This window comes from Rhinoderma darwinii, chromosome 1 (genome assembly GCF_050947455.1).
Source record: "Rhinoderma darwinii isolate aRhiDar2 chromosome 1, aRhiDar2.hap1, whole genome shotgun sequence".
Classification (NCBI taxonomy): Eukaryota; Metazoa; Chordata; class Amphibia; order Anura; family Rhinodermatidae; genus Rhinoderma; species Rhinoderma darwinii.
Window position 1 is genome coordinate 307,965,103 of NC_134687.1, and position 12,408 is coordinate 307,977,510.

Sequence of the window (12,408 nt, forward strand, 5' to 3'; positions counted from 1 at the left end):
TGTCAGGAGATTCCACAGAGTCCCGGTGCAGAGCCAATACTAGCGGCTCTGTGTCCTGCGGGCTGCAGATGACAGCCTTGTGGGCCGCGTGCTTGAGACCCCTGGACTACAGCATCATCCCAGGAGGATGGACTGAACTCAGAGCAGAGATGCATCGCCATAACAACGTCCAGGTGGTAAGTATGCATTTTTTTTTACTTTTTTTTATTTTTTTTATTTTTCTCTGCAGTGTTTCCCCGCTTGACAAACTGCACCACAGTTTCTGGTTTCCAGGACTAATACACTGTGTACTGTTTTTACGCATCGTATCTGCCCTGTGTGCACTTACTCTAAATGTGTAACTGTGGAGGACACATTTAACGTCGGTCCTCAGTGTGAAATTATATGAATAGATGGTGGCTGATACTCTTAAAAGCATATGTATTTGTTTAGTATGCCCAATAATGCTGAAAAGCATACCTTGTAGCTGCCATGATTTTGTAAAATACATAGATTGCTAAACGGAAAATAAGCTATTTTCACTTTCACTGTAAAGAGTTGCGTATCTGCTAAAAAGTGCTAGGTAACCAGGCATGGGATGCCTCAAACTAGGCAGACTCGTGAAGTTTGTGGATTTGTATAAATGGCTAGATCTTGTGTTAAGTTTTCTGGTAGTTAACCGTCTTCAGCTTTTATGAAGCAGAGTCCCTTGCTGTGTCTCCGTTTATTCTCCTGGGAACACTGCATTGTTAACGCAGGTCCAGGGGAGGAGGTTGGTTTTTAACTCCTCTGCTGCCTTGTCCACATGCTGTGTAGCTGTGCAATTCCTTTTATCACTTGTTAACCTTCTTCAAACCCCCACAATCCAACTGCTGCTGGGTGCGTTCTGTACCCCACCCTTTCTGACCTGGCTGTCTGCACGGTCACTTCCTGGACAAGCAGACCTGGTCTGTGTGAGGGAAAAGGATGCTGGGTAATTTAAACTTATGTTTTGTAGAACATGTGTTTTTTACTCCGTATCTCCTTTGTTCCTTTTGGGTGTAAACGGGTTAATCCACTTCCATCCCAAAGCCATTGAAATATTTTGATAGAATCTCGGGAAACTTATGGAAGGACTGGGTGGTTATGGCCTAAATCAAAATCGCGATTAATGGATCATGTAACAGCCGATTAATGAACGATTTAGGCCACACCCCTTGCATGCCATACACCCTATTTGCATGCTATTCCATTGAATTAATTATCTCTTGAGCTTGCTGTATATAATATACCCGCTGACACTGCACCACATCGTATACTGCCACCATAGTTCTCCCCACACAGTATAATGCTCCATAACGGCCCCCGTAACTGCCCTCTGCGCGTCATAACGGCCCCCGTAACTGCCCTCTGCGCGGCGTAACGGCCCCCGTAGCCATAATCATTAACATTAAAAGAATAAAATGCTGGAAATAGATCGCACTGTGTAATGAATCTAGGATTGCACGATGCATCGAAACTTCGATACTGTGCACCCTCAAACGGTTCAATACTGTTATTTCATGTATTATCATACTAAGCTGTGCGACCGCACAGTGCACAGCTTAGCATTGGAACACATGAATGTTGTATCCCCTCATTCTGACTGTGCACACACACGCACGCCTTATTCACACGAACGTGTTATACGTCCGTGCTACGCGCGTGATTTTCACGCGCGTCGCACGGACCTATGTAAGTGAATGGGGCCATGCAGACTGTCAGTGATTTTCACGCAGCGTATGTGCGCTACGTAAAACTCACGACATGTCCTATAGTTGCCCGTGTTTCGCGCAGCACGCACGCACTACTGTTGCGCGTGATTCCCACTACAGTAGTAAAAAGAATGAATGAAAACTGAAAAGCACCTCGTGCTTTTCTGTTTGTAAAACTAAAAATAGTGTCATACTGATGCCGGCTGCGCGAAAATCACGCAGCCACGCACCCACGCACCATATGCTGATGCCACACGGAACTTTTGCACCCGCAAAACGCTGCGTTTTTTGCGCCTGCAAAACTGACACATCCGTGTGAATAAGGCCTTATTGTCAGGAGTGGGGCAATGGTTGTATTACGATGATCCGAGAAATCTCTCGTCTCTGTCGTTATTCCCCAGAAAGCTGCGCTAAAAGCTGACTGCAGCATTCAAGGGGTAAATGACAAGGGGGGGGATGGCCTTTTGATGGCATCACAGGGAATCCCTGTGATGCGATCGAGGAACATACCATATAAGGGCAGACAGCCCAGGGGCCATTGAAGGACCCCAAGGTTGTCGAACCATATTTCTTGTTAGGACATCCTTAAGTACTATCGGTACACAGGCTAATGTACTGGCATAACTTTAAAGTAGTATTTAACCCCTACCCACACGAGTAAGTAACTGTACGTCGTTGCGGGAGGTTACTTCCTGCACGAGGACGTACAGTTACTGAGTTGTTTCCGGTGCACACTGCCGGCGACAGTGTGCACCGGGAGGTCAGCTGTCGCCGACAGCTGACACTCCTCTCTTGCCGGCCAACGGTCCTTTGCTGCTGATTTTGGTGAATTAACCCCTTAAATTCAGCGATCGGTTGCAGTCGCCGAATTTTAGGGGTTTCTAGCATATCGGCAGACCCCGGTCCGAAATCGCAGGGTTTGCCGATAGTTAGTATGGCAATCGGAAGCCAAACAATGGCTTCCGTGTCTGCCATGGACGGAAGCCCATCAGGACCAACCTTCGGCTGGTCCTGAAAGGCTTCCTGTCAGTGACAGGAAGTCACTGTGTCGTTCCCGATGCACACGGTCGGCGACAAGGTGTGCATTGGGAACTCCAGTCTTGCCGATCAGCGGCTCATCGTCGCTGATTTTGGCAATTAACCCCTATAAATGTGGTGCTCTATTGCGATCACCACATTTAGGGGGTTTGTAGCACATTAGCAGCCCCCATGCAATTGTGGGGCCAGACAACGACTTCCAGGTCTGCCATGTATGGAAGGCTATGAGGACCAGCTTCTGGCTGGTCCTCGTAGACTTACTGTCAGAGTGACTGATGTCACACTGACAGTTGGAATACATTAAATTACACGATCAGAGCTGCAGGTAAAAAAAAATCAAGTGTAAAAAGTAAAAAATAAAAAAAAATGTTTTTTAAAAGTGTAAAAATAAGTTTTTTTTCCTATAAGTCATTTATTATAGGGAAAAAATGAAAACGTAAAAAAAAAAAAGTACACATTTGATATCGGTGTTCGTAACGACCCAAGCGATGAAAATGGTTTTTTTTCCGCACGGTGAACTGCGCAAACAAATTAAACTGAAAACTGTCTGGCTATTTTTTGGTCACCACCCCTCCCAAGATATAGAATAAAAAGTGATAAAGTCGCATTTACCCCAAAATAGTACCAATTAAAACTACAACCCGTCCCGCAAAAACAAGACCTCCCACAGCTTTTTTGACCAAAAAAATAAAGTTATAGAAACTTAATTTTATAGAAATGTAATTTTATTGTGCAAATGCTGCAAAACTTAAAAAAAACTATACACGTATGGTATCGCCGCAATTGTACCGACCGGCAGAATAAAGTAAAACCTAATTTATTGCGCACGGTGAACGCTGTAAGGGTATGTTCACACGGCCAAATTTCAGACGTATACGAGGCGTATTATGCCTCGTTTTACGTCTGAAAATACGGCTACAATACGTCGGCAAACATCTGCCCATTCATTTGAATGGGTTTGCCGACGTACTGTGCAGACGACCTGTTATTTACGAGTCGTCGTTTGACAGCTGTCAGACGACGACGCGTAAATTTACTGCCTCGGCAAAGAAGTGCAGGGCACTTCTTTGCCACGTAATTTGAGCCGTTCTTCATTGAAATCAATGAAGCACGGCTCAAGGTTTACGAGCGTCTCAGACGCCCCGTAAATTACGAGGAGGAGCTTTTACGTGTGAAACGAGGCAGCTGTTAACAGTCTGTCTTTTCACACGTAACTGCCTCTCAGCGTGTGAACATACCCTAAGAAATAAAGAATTTAAAGCCCCAAAATCGCTGTTTTTTTTGGTCACCTTAGCTCTAAAAAAAGATCCTGTGGGGTCAAAATGCTCACTATACCCCTAGAAAAATTCCTTGAGGAGTGTAGTTTCAAAAATAGGGTCACTTTTGGGGGGTTTCCACTGGTTTGGTCCCTCCGGGGCGTTGCAAACCCGACATGGCACTGAAAACCAATCCAGCAGAATCTGCGTTCCAAAATTCAAAAGGCGCTCCTTCCCTCCTGAGCCCTGCTGTAGGTCCAAACATCAGTTTACGACCACATATGGGGTATTGCCGTAATCGGGAGAAATTGCTTTACAAATATTGGTATTTTTTCTCCTTTATTCCTTGTAAAAATGAGAAAATTCTTTGTTTCCACTGAAAAAAAAGGTGATTTTCATCTTCACAGACTAATTCCACTAAGGCTGGGTTCACACGACCTATTTTCAGACGTAAACGAGGCGTATTATGCCTCGTTTTACGTCTGAAAATAGGGCTACAATACGTCGGCAAACATCTGCCCATTCATTTGAATGGGTTTGCCGACGTACTTTGCAGACAACCTGTCATTTACGCGCCGTCGTTTAACAGCTGTCAAACGACGACGCGTAAAAATACAGCCTCGTCAAAACAAGTGCAGGACACTTCTTTCAGACGTAATTTGAGCCGTTCTTCATTGAACTCAATGAAGCACAGCTCAAAATTTACGGCTGTCAGTGAAGCCTCGCAAAATGCGAGGAGGAGCTTTTACGTCTGAAACGACGGAGCTGTTTTCTCCTGAAAACCGTGTCATTTCAGCCGTAAATGCCAGCTAGCGTGTGCACATACCCTAAATTCTGCAAAAAAAGCTGTGGGGTCAAAATGCTAACTATACGGCTAGAAAAATGCTTTGAGGGGTGTAGTTTCCAAAATGGGGTCACTTTTGGGCGGTTTCGACTGTTTAGGTACCACAAGACCTCTTCAAACCTGACATGGTGCTTAAAATACATTCCTAAAAAAAGGAGGCCCCAAAATCCACTAGGTTCTCCTTTGCTTCGGAGGCCAGTATTTCAGTCCATTAGGACACTAGGGCCACATGTGGGATATTTCTAGAATCTGGGCAATAAATATTGGTTTGCGTTTCTCTGGTAAAACCTTCTGTGTTACAGATTTTTATTTTTTTATTACAAATGAATTTCGGCAAAAAAATTATTTGTACATTTCACCTCTAATTTGCCTTAATTCCTGTGAAATGTCTAAAGGGTTAAAGTACTTTCTGAATGTGGTTTTGAATACCTTGAGGGGTGCAGTTTTCAAAATGGGGTGATTTATGGGAACTTTCTAATATAGAAGGCCCTCAAAGCCACTTCAGAACTGAACTGGTCCCTGAAAAAGAGAAAACAATCTCAGAATCTCTTCCATAGGCAAAAGCATTCCAGAGTTATTACCACGTAAATTGACATGTCCGATTTAAAAAAAAATCATTTGTGTCCAAGGCCAAAACAGGCTGTGTCCTAAAGGGGTTAAAAACACTTATTTTTTACAATAAGCATTAAAATAAGTCTTAATACATAAGATATACGGTATCGTCGTGACCGTAATTAATTTATAGCGTCATTTATGATGGGCGTTTTTCGCGCATCACGCACCCATTGAAGTCAATGGGTGCGTGAAAATCACGCGCAGCACACGGAAGCACTTTCGTGTGTCGCGCGTGATTCGCGCTACACTTATAAAATAAATTAAAAAATCAACATAAAAGCGCCTGCTGCTTTAATGTTTGTAAACAGTCATAACTATGCCATATGCGCGAAAATCACGCAGGCACGCACCATTCACTGATGCCACACGAAATTGCTACGCGCGCAAAACCACTTTTTGCGCACGCAGTGCGCACACGTTCGTGTAAATAAGGCCTTAATGTGAGGCACATGGAGATTCAGAATACAGAATTATTACTTTTTTTTATTTTTATTGGCAAAAGTATCGTTTTGGTATAGAGTATCGCAATACTACACGAAGTATCGGTATGCAAGTCCAAATTCTGGTATCGTGGCAACCCTAAATGAAACTGAGTTAGACTTTGAATTGAATTACTGAAAGAAATTCACTTTTTGTTCTAATTCATTGAGAAGGTCCTGTGTATATATACATTTTATAGGTTTCAAATTACGCACTGTCCAGTATTTTCCCCTAATGAACCATCTAGGTTGGGGAAACACGTTGGGACGGTTATGAAGTTGTGGTCATTTTATGCAATAGTTGGTGCTTAAAAATGACACTAATTGTGTGTGATATAATTTTTGTATCCCTGGAGTTTGTCTAGAGGTATCATTTTCTGTATACTCCAGGTGATTATTGTAGATTGTTTATTTGATTCAACCCTGGTTGTGTCAGGGGTATTTGTGTATCAAAATATTTACAAAGTATTTTAATCTGAATAATGGTTGTTTTATGAAGAGTTCCCACTCTGTGATAGTACTTGTTTCTTAGAGGAACCCACATATTGATTTCAGTGATATTACCCAGTGATCATAAATATCAATGGGTTGTCTGTGTAAGGCCCCATGCACACGACCGTGTTTTTTCCCTCCCGTAAATACGGGTCCGTTGTCCGTTTTTCTCTATGTACTAGTCTTTTTACCAAGAAAAAAATGAGTCACCATAATCTTAGAGCAGTAACTTATTTTTTTCGTCGATTTGAGTGGTGTAAGGATTATGTTCATTTTTACATGGCTAATCGGGCGACTGAGTGCTCATACCAATGCTTGTTCCCGATCCGCCCTTGTAACATGCCTAGCGATCCACCGTCCAATAAGGAAACGCTCATTTGTCGGTTGATCGGATTTTCAATGCAGGTATTAAAATCCTCTGTCAGCAGCACATCTCTCCGTGTAAACAGGGATCTGCCGCCAAAATAATTAAACTGTATGTGCCTGAACGATCACATTAACGATGGTTCTGGTTCGTAGAATACCTATAATCGCTAATCCTTACAGGTAGGAAATCCAATGTAAGGTCCCCTGCACACCTTGCAGATTTTGTTCTCGCTGCAGAAATAACCACATTGAGATGAAAGAAAATTATTTTCAGTCTCAGAATTCTGCAACAAAATCTGCCGCGTGTACAGGGGGTCCTAAAAGGGCCTTTACCTTGAATACATGCTCTTTCTGCATTGTGTGAAAAGTAGCCTAAGAACTTGCCAGCTTCACATTTATCAGGTGTATTGGTTTCTGAATTGTATCCAGTGATTTTAACCCCTTCAGGCCACTTTTTCAAATCTGACTTGTCACTTCATGTGGTAATAACTGGGGAATGCTTTGTGTGGTATTACTATTTCCCATACGTCTAACGTATGTTCTTTTTTGAACATCCTTTTATTTTTCTAGGACGTTACAAGGCTTAGAACTTTAGCAGCAATTTCTCACATTTTCAAGAATTTCCAAAACCTATCTTTTTGTGGCCCAGTTCTGAAGCGGCTTTAAGGGCCTTCTATATTAGAAACTCGCATAAGTCACCCAATTTTTTAAAACTGCACCCCTCAATGTTTTCAAAACCGCTTTTAGATAGTTTCTTAGGGTGTGTTCACACGGCTTACTTAAAAAACTGCTGTAAAATACAGAGCTGTTTTCAAGGGAAAAACATCATCTGATTTTCAGCAGTTTTTTAACCATCAAGCGGCTTTTGATGCTGTTGTATTGACCCAATGAAAAACTGCTCCAGTGGCGACGTGTACTTCTTTATACGAGCCATTTTTTACAAGCAGTTTATAAAAACTGCTGCGCAAAATACCGCCCCGTCTGAATTAACCGCCGCTATTAACATTAACCCCTGACATACAGTTACATCATAGCCGGGTAGGGGGAAGTATGGAGCGGGCTCGCGGAGTGAACTCGCTCCATACGATGCTGGTGTCGGCTGTATGTTACAGCCGACACTTCAGAGTAATGAGCGGCATCGTGCTCGAGCGCGATCCCGCTCATTTAACTCTTTAAATGCTGCAGTCAATAGCCCCCTCTAACAGCTCATCGTGCCCCCTGCAACGCAATCGCTATGGCTGCCTGGGGGCTTAATGAAGACCCCCAGGTTCGCCCTCCGGCAGGGCTTAATAGATGCCAATCAGTCACGGTATACTGCAATACGTTAGTATTGCAGTATATCGTGCAAGCGATCTAACGATCGCTGGTTGATGTCCCCTAGGGGGACTAATAAAAAAAGTAGAAATTAGTTAGTTTTGTTTTTTGTTTTTTTTTGGTGTAAAAAAAAAAAAAATTCAACAAATTTCCCCCTTAGAGCATAGTAAAAAATAAAATAAATAAGCATAATTGTTATCGCCGCTTCCGCAAAAGTCTGAACTATTACAATATATCATTATTTAACCCACACGGTGAACGCCGTAAAAAAAAAAAAAAAAAAAATTGTAAACGCCAGAATGTCTATTTTTTGGTCACCTAATCTCCCACAAAAAATGAAATAAAAAGTGATCAAACGGTCACCTGTACCCCAAAATGGTATTATTAAAAACTACAGCTTATCCCGCAAAAAATAAGCCCTCCTACCACTTAATCGATGGAAAAATAAAGTTATGGTTCTCGGAATTTGGCGACACAAAATAAATTTTCTTTTTTACACTTGGGTTTTTAAAATATAATGTCAAATATAGAAAAAACTATATATATTTGGTGGCATCGCCGTAATCTTATTGACCCACAGAATAAAGTTAGCAAGTTGATTTAATTGCACAGTGAATTCCATAAAAACGGCGCACAAAAAACCAGGGAGAAATCGCTGTTTTTTTCCATTTCTACCCCACAAATATTTTTTTTTCCCCCGTTTCCTAGTACATTACACGGCAAAATAAATGGTGCTACGAAAAACTAACACGTCCCGCAAAAATCAAGCCCTCATAGTACTAGATCGACGGAAAAATAAAGACGTTATGGCTACTGGAATCTGGGGAGGAAAAAACAAAAATTTAAATCTGAAAGTTGTTTACGACGGGAAGGGGTTAAAGGGAAAAAGGCATGCAAAATCTCAGACCCTGGTAAACTATGTTGTTGCCCTGCCTAATCAGAGCACTCTCCCCAAAAGGGGCGACCTTGCACTGTCCCTAGTAGGACCTTTTTTATGCCCTCGAAATATATTGCGAATGCCAAACTAGAGTCTACGGAAAAAGATGGGGTAGAAAGCCTTCAAGCAAACGCACATCGAAAATTCATAACTATAACCAGACATAAGATGTATCCAAGTATCCCTATAAGCTGGTATAAAAAAAAAATTCAACAAATCTGAATGCATTTTTTCTGTAGATATACATTGGATGTACCCATTGTATTTATTTAGTTGGCAAAAAATGTAAATATGATACATGCCTATATAATGTAAATCCATCATACCAAACATTTGCCACAAGTAAGATAGCATGGGCCAATACATAGATAAACTGAATGTTAAGTTATATGCCTATACCAAAAAGGCCCAAGAACCAAGCAAGTCATTATAGGTATGTAAGCCAGGTAAGAGAAATGTCCTGAAGCAAGGATTGAGGGCGACTGGTGAAGTGCCAGCGCAGGGACCGCATTGGGTCCAGGGATGTTGGGTCAAAATGAAGCAATGTTTGCAAAAAATTTAAACATCTCTCCGTTTGTTTACAGCTACTTTACATGTTCTAGTGGAGAACCTAGAAATACCTTTACATGTTCTAGTGGAGAACATATAAATACATTGGATTAGGTTCTTTCTTTTTAGGGCTCATCCACACGCAGCGGTATTGTTGCGTTTTTTTCTATCCGGAAAACAGGACAGAAAAAACGTAGCAGCATAGTTGATGAGACTTAACAAATGTCATCCGCACGCTGCAGAAAAATTCAGAGCTGAAATTAACCTGCAGTGTGTCATTTTCTGACCGCAGCATGTCCATTCCTCCTGGGGAAAATGGACAGAATTGCTGTGTTTTTCAGAGGAGATATCACCATCTCCTTGCATTGCGAAAAACGCAGCAATTTACGCATCAATGCAGGAAAACGCTGTAAAACATTTCGGAACTGGTGCTTTTTTGCCGCAGCGGAAAGTCTGCAACTTTCAATGGAATTGCTGCATTAATTTTCTGCAGCAATTCCGTTGTGTGGACAAGCCCTTATTGTGTTTGTAGTTACTCGGAATATCTAACAGACCGGCTTGATAACACATGTGTTTTGAATGTATATACATGTTTGCATATGTTCTATTTATGCCACTCCAAATGGAGTGTCTTAAATCTTCCGTAAAACTCAAGCTACATAACCTGTTCAACTTGATCAGGCCACAACATTTACTATATAGATTAATCGCGAGAAAACCTTTTTGAATGGCGGATGTAGATCTGTCCAGTAAATGTTAGTTTTCAGTACTCTTTTTCATTCCGATTCCACATGGTTGATTTTGGTAAAGGAAAACTATCCAAGGGAAATCCAAATAATCCTGTAACTATCCAGTATTATTGTAAATTGTTTACACATGTCTGTTATTGACCTCCATAGTGCACGGCGTTATATTGATGATCTGGCCTTATATATATGGGTGATCTTTTATAATAAACCATAGATCAGATGTATACATTTTGACATACAAATGTAATCGCTAATATCCTATTGGTTAGTAGCTAGCAAAATCCACTTATTTCCTTTGCTAGTAGTAAACATTCTGGATATGATAGGCCCTGGGACGTGTGCTTTCTTCTTCCCTTCCCCCACATCGCCATTCTGGTAGGTCAATGATGCAAACCTGTAACCTGAGCTTGTCTGTTGGGATTGGTTTGCATGTCCATCTGTGTCACTAGGAGAGAAAGGCAAATACAATATTTTATTCCTGCAGAATCTTAATGATCCGCCTAATCTCCTACACTCCTCCCTTAACACAGACTAGTTGGTCATGTAATGTACTCCTGCTTGAACCCTGTGAAAACTCATACTTCACATGAAGTCTTTGTCAATTTATCTACATTCCAAAATATCCTCACCGGGCTGTTGATTGAGCGATCAAGCGCCCTTATAAAGTTTATTCGACCCGTGTTTCATGCCCAGCGATCAGCCAACAAACAAGCAAATAATAATTTGTAGGTCGTTCTAATATATATATATTTTTTAATAGAGCCCGAAAATGTACCGTTTGTCAGCAGCACATGTCCCTATGTAACCAGATATGCTGCCGACAAGATGCAAACCGTATGGGGACAAACTATTGTTCCATATAAATGGCGCAAACAAGCACGAATCGGCATGTTCTTATCGGTGCTTGTTATCTGGCTGGGAAATCTGCCGTGTACAAGAACCATTAATCACTGATGCCTATAGAAAACATTGTTGGCTGTGTTCTTCCATTCATAATCGCCGCTGATGTGCTGGATCCATCGTTTTATGGATCCCAATGGACCCTATTGACTTATGGGTTTCATTGTGGCTTCCATTGTTTTGATGGCAAGAATAACGCTGCATGCTGAGCTATTTTTGCTATTAAATCTCTCAGAACTGCAGACTGCCTCTAGCAGCAGTATGAAAGGAACTTTTTTTTTTTAATTTGCTGCCACCTATTAAAGGCAGACACAGGATATGCCATTAAATGTCCAATAGATGCGTGTCCCACTTGCAGGCTTGCTTTTTTCCGTAACTCCTTTAGAAGTGAATGGAGAGAGCTGCTGCCATCTTTCCATTCATTTTGAGCCTCCCCAAGTGGGACAGGGATTGGGGCACTGACGTTTTGGATATCGCTTCGGATCCCAGAGCTGGGACATTCATAGCATATCCTGCGGATATCCCTTAAATGTCCCTTTTTGAAGTTACATTGCAATGGTAATTTGTCATATGACTTTAATTATTCCCTATGAGGAAAGGCTTTGTGAAGTCCCCATGCATGATGCATGGAGACATATAATATTTATGGTGGTACATAGACAGTAGCATAGACTGGTGTTGCAATATCACAAAAGGTACCATACACATGAACTACAAACATAGCATCATTGGAAGAATACCTTTGATTGTGTCCTTAGTAATATAGTACAATGCATGGGGAATGGGTTTTAACACAAAGCGGAAAACATCTATGCAAACTTTAGACAAGGTTATTAAAGTGGTTGGCCAGGGAAAAAATATATTCTAAAAAGTGCCCCCCAGCCTTGGTTTGGCCTCTAAAACTACCTCCATACTTTCTAACCAATTTCTGTTTGTTCTCAATAGTCACGGCTGCTCTTTGTTTACATCCCTTGCTTATGGTCCTGGCTGTTTACGGTCTTGTAACCTACCATACCCGTTATCCCTTGCTGTAGCTGAGCCCGCCCCCTTCTCCCCCACAGCATCTCTCCCTGCTCTTTGCATGCTGCCCCGCCCTTCTATGTTCACAGGGTCCCTCCCTGCTGTAATTAGTTACCCAGCTCACTCCCTGCACATTA

The 12,408-nt window shown here is 41.8% G+C and overlaps 1 protein-coding gene across 7 annotated transcripts in view; it reads left to right on the forward strand.

The window, feature by feature from the left end:
• Positions 1-12,408, forward strand: part of GATAD2A (GATA zinc finger domain containing 2A) — a 118,331-nt gene that overhangs the window by 52,351 nt on the left and 53,572 nt on the right. The gene's annotated exons all lie outside the window — the stretch shown is intronic.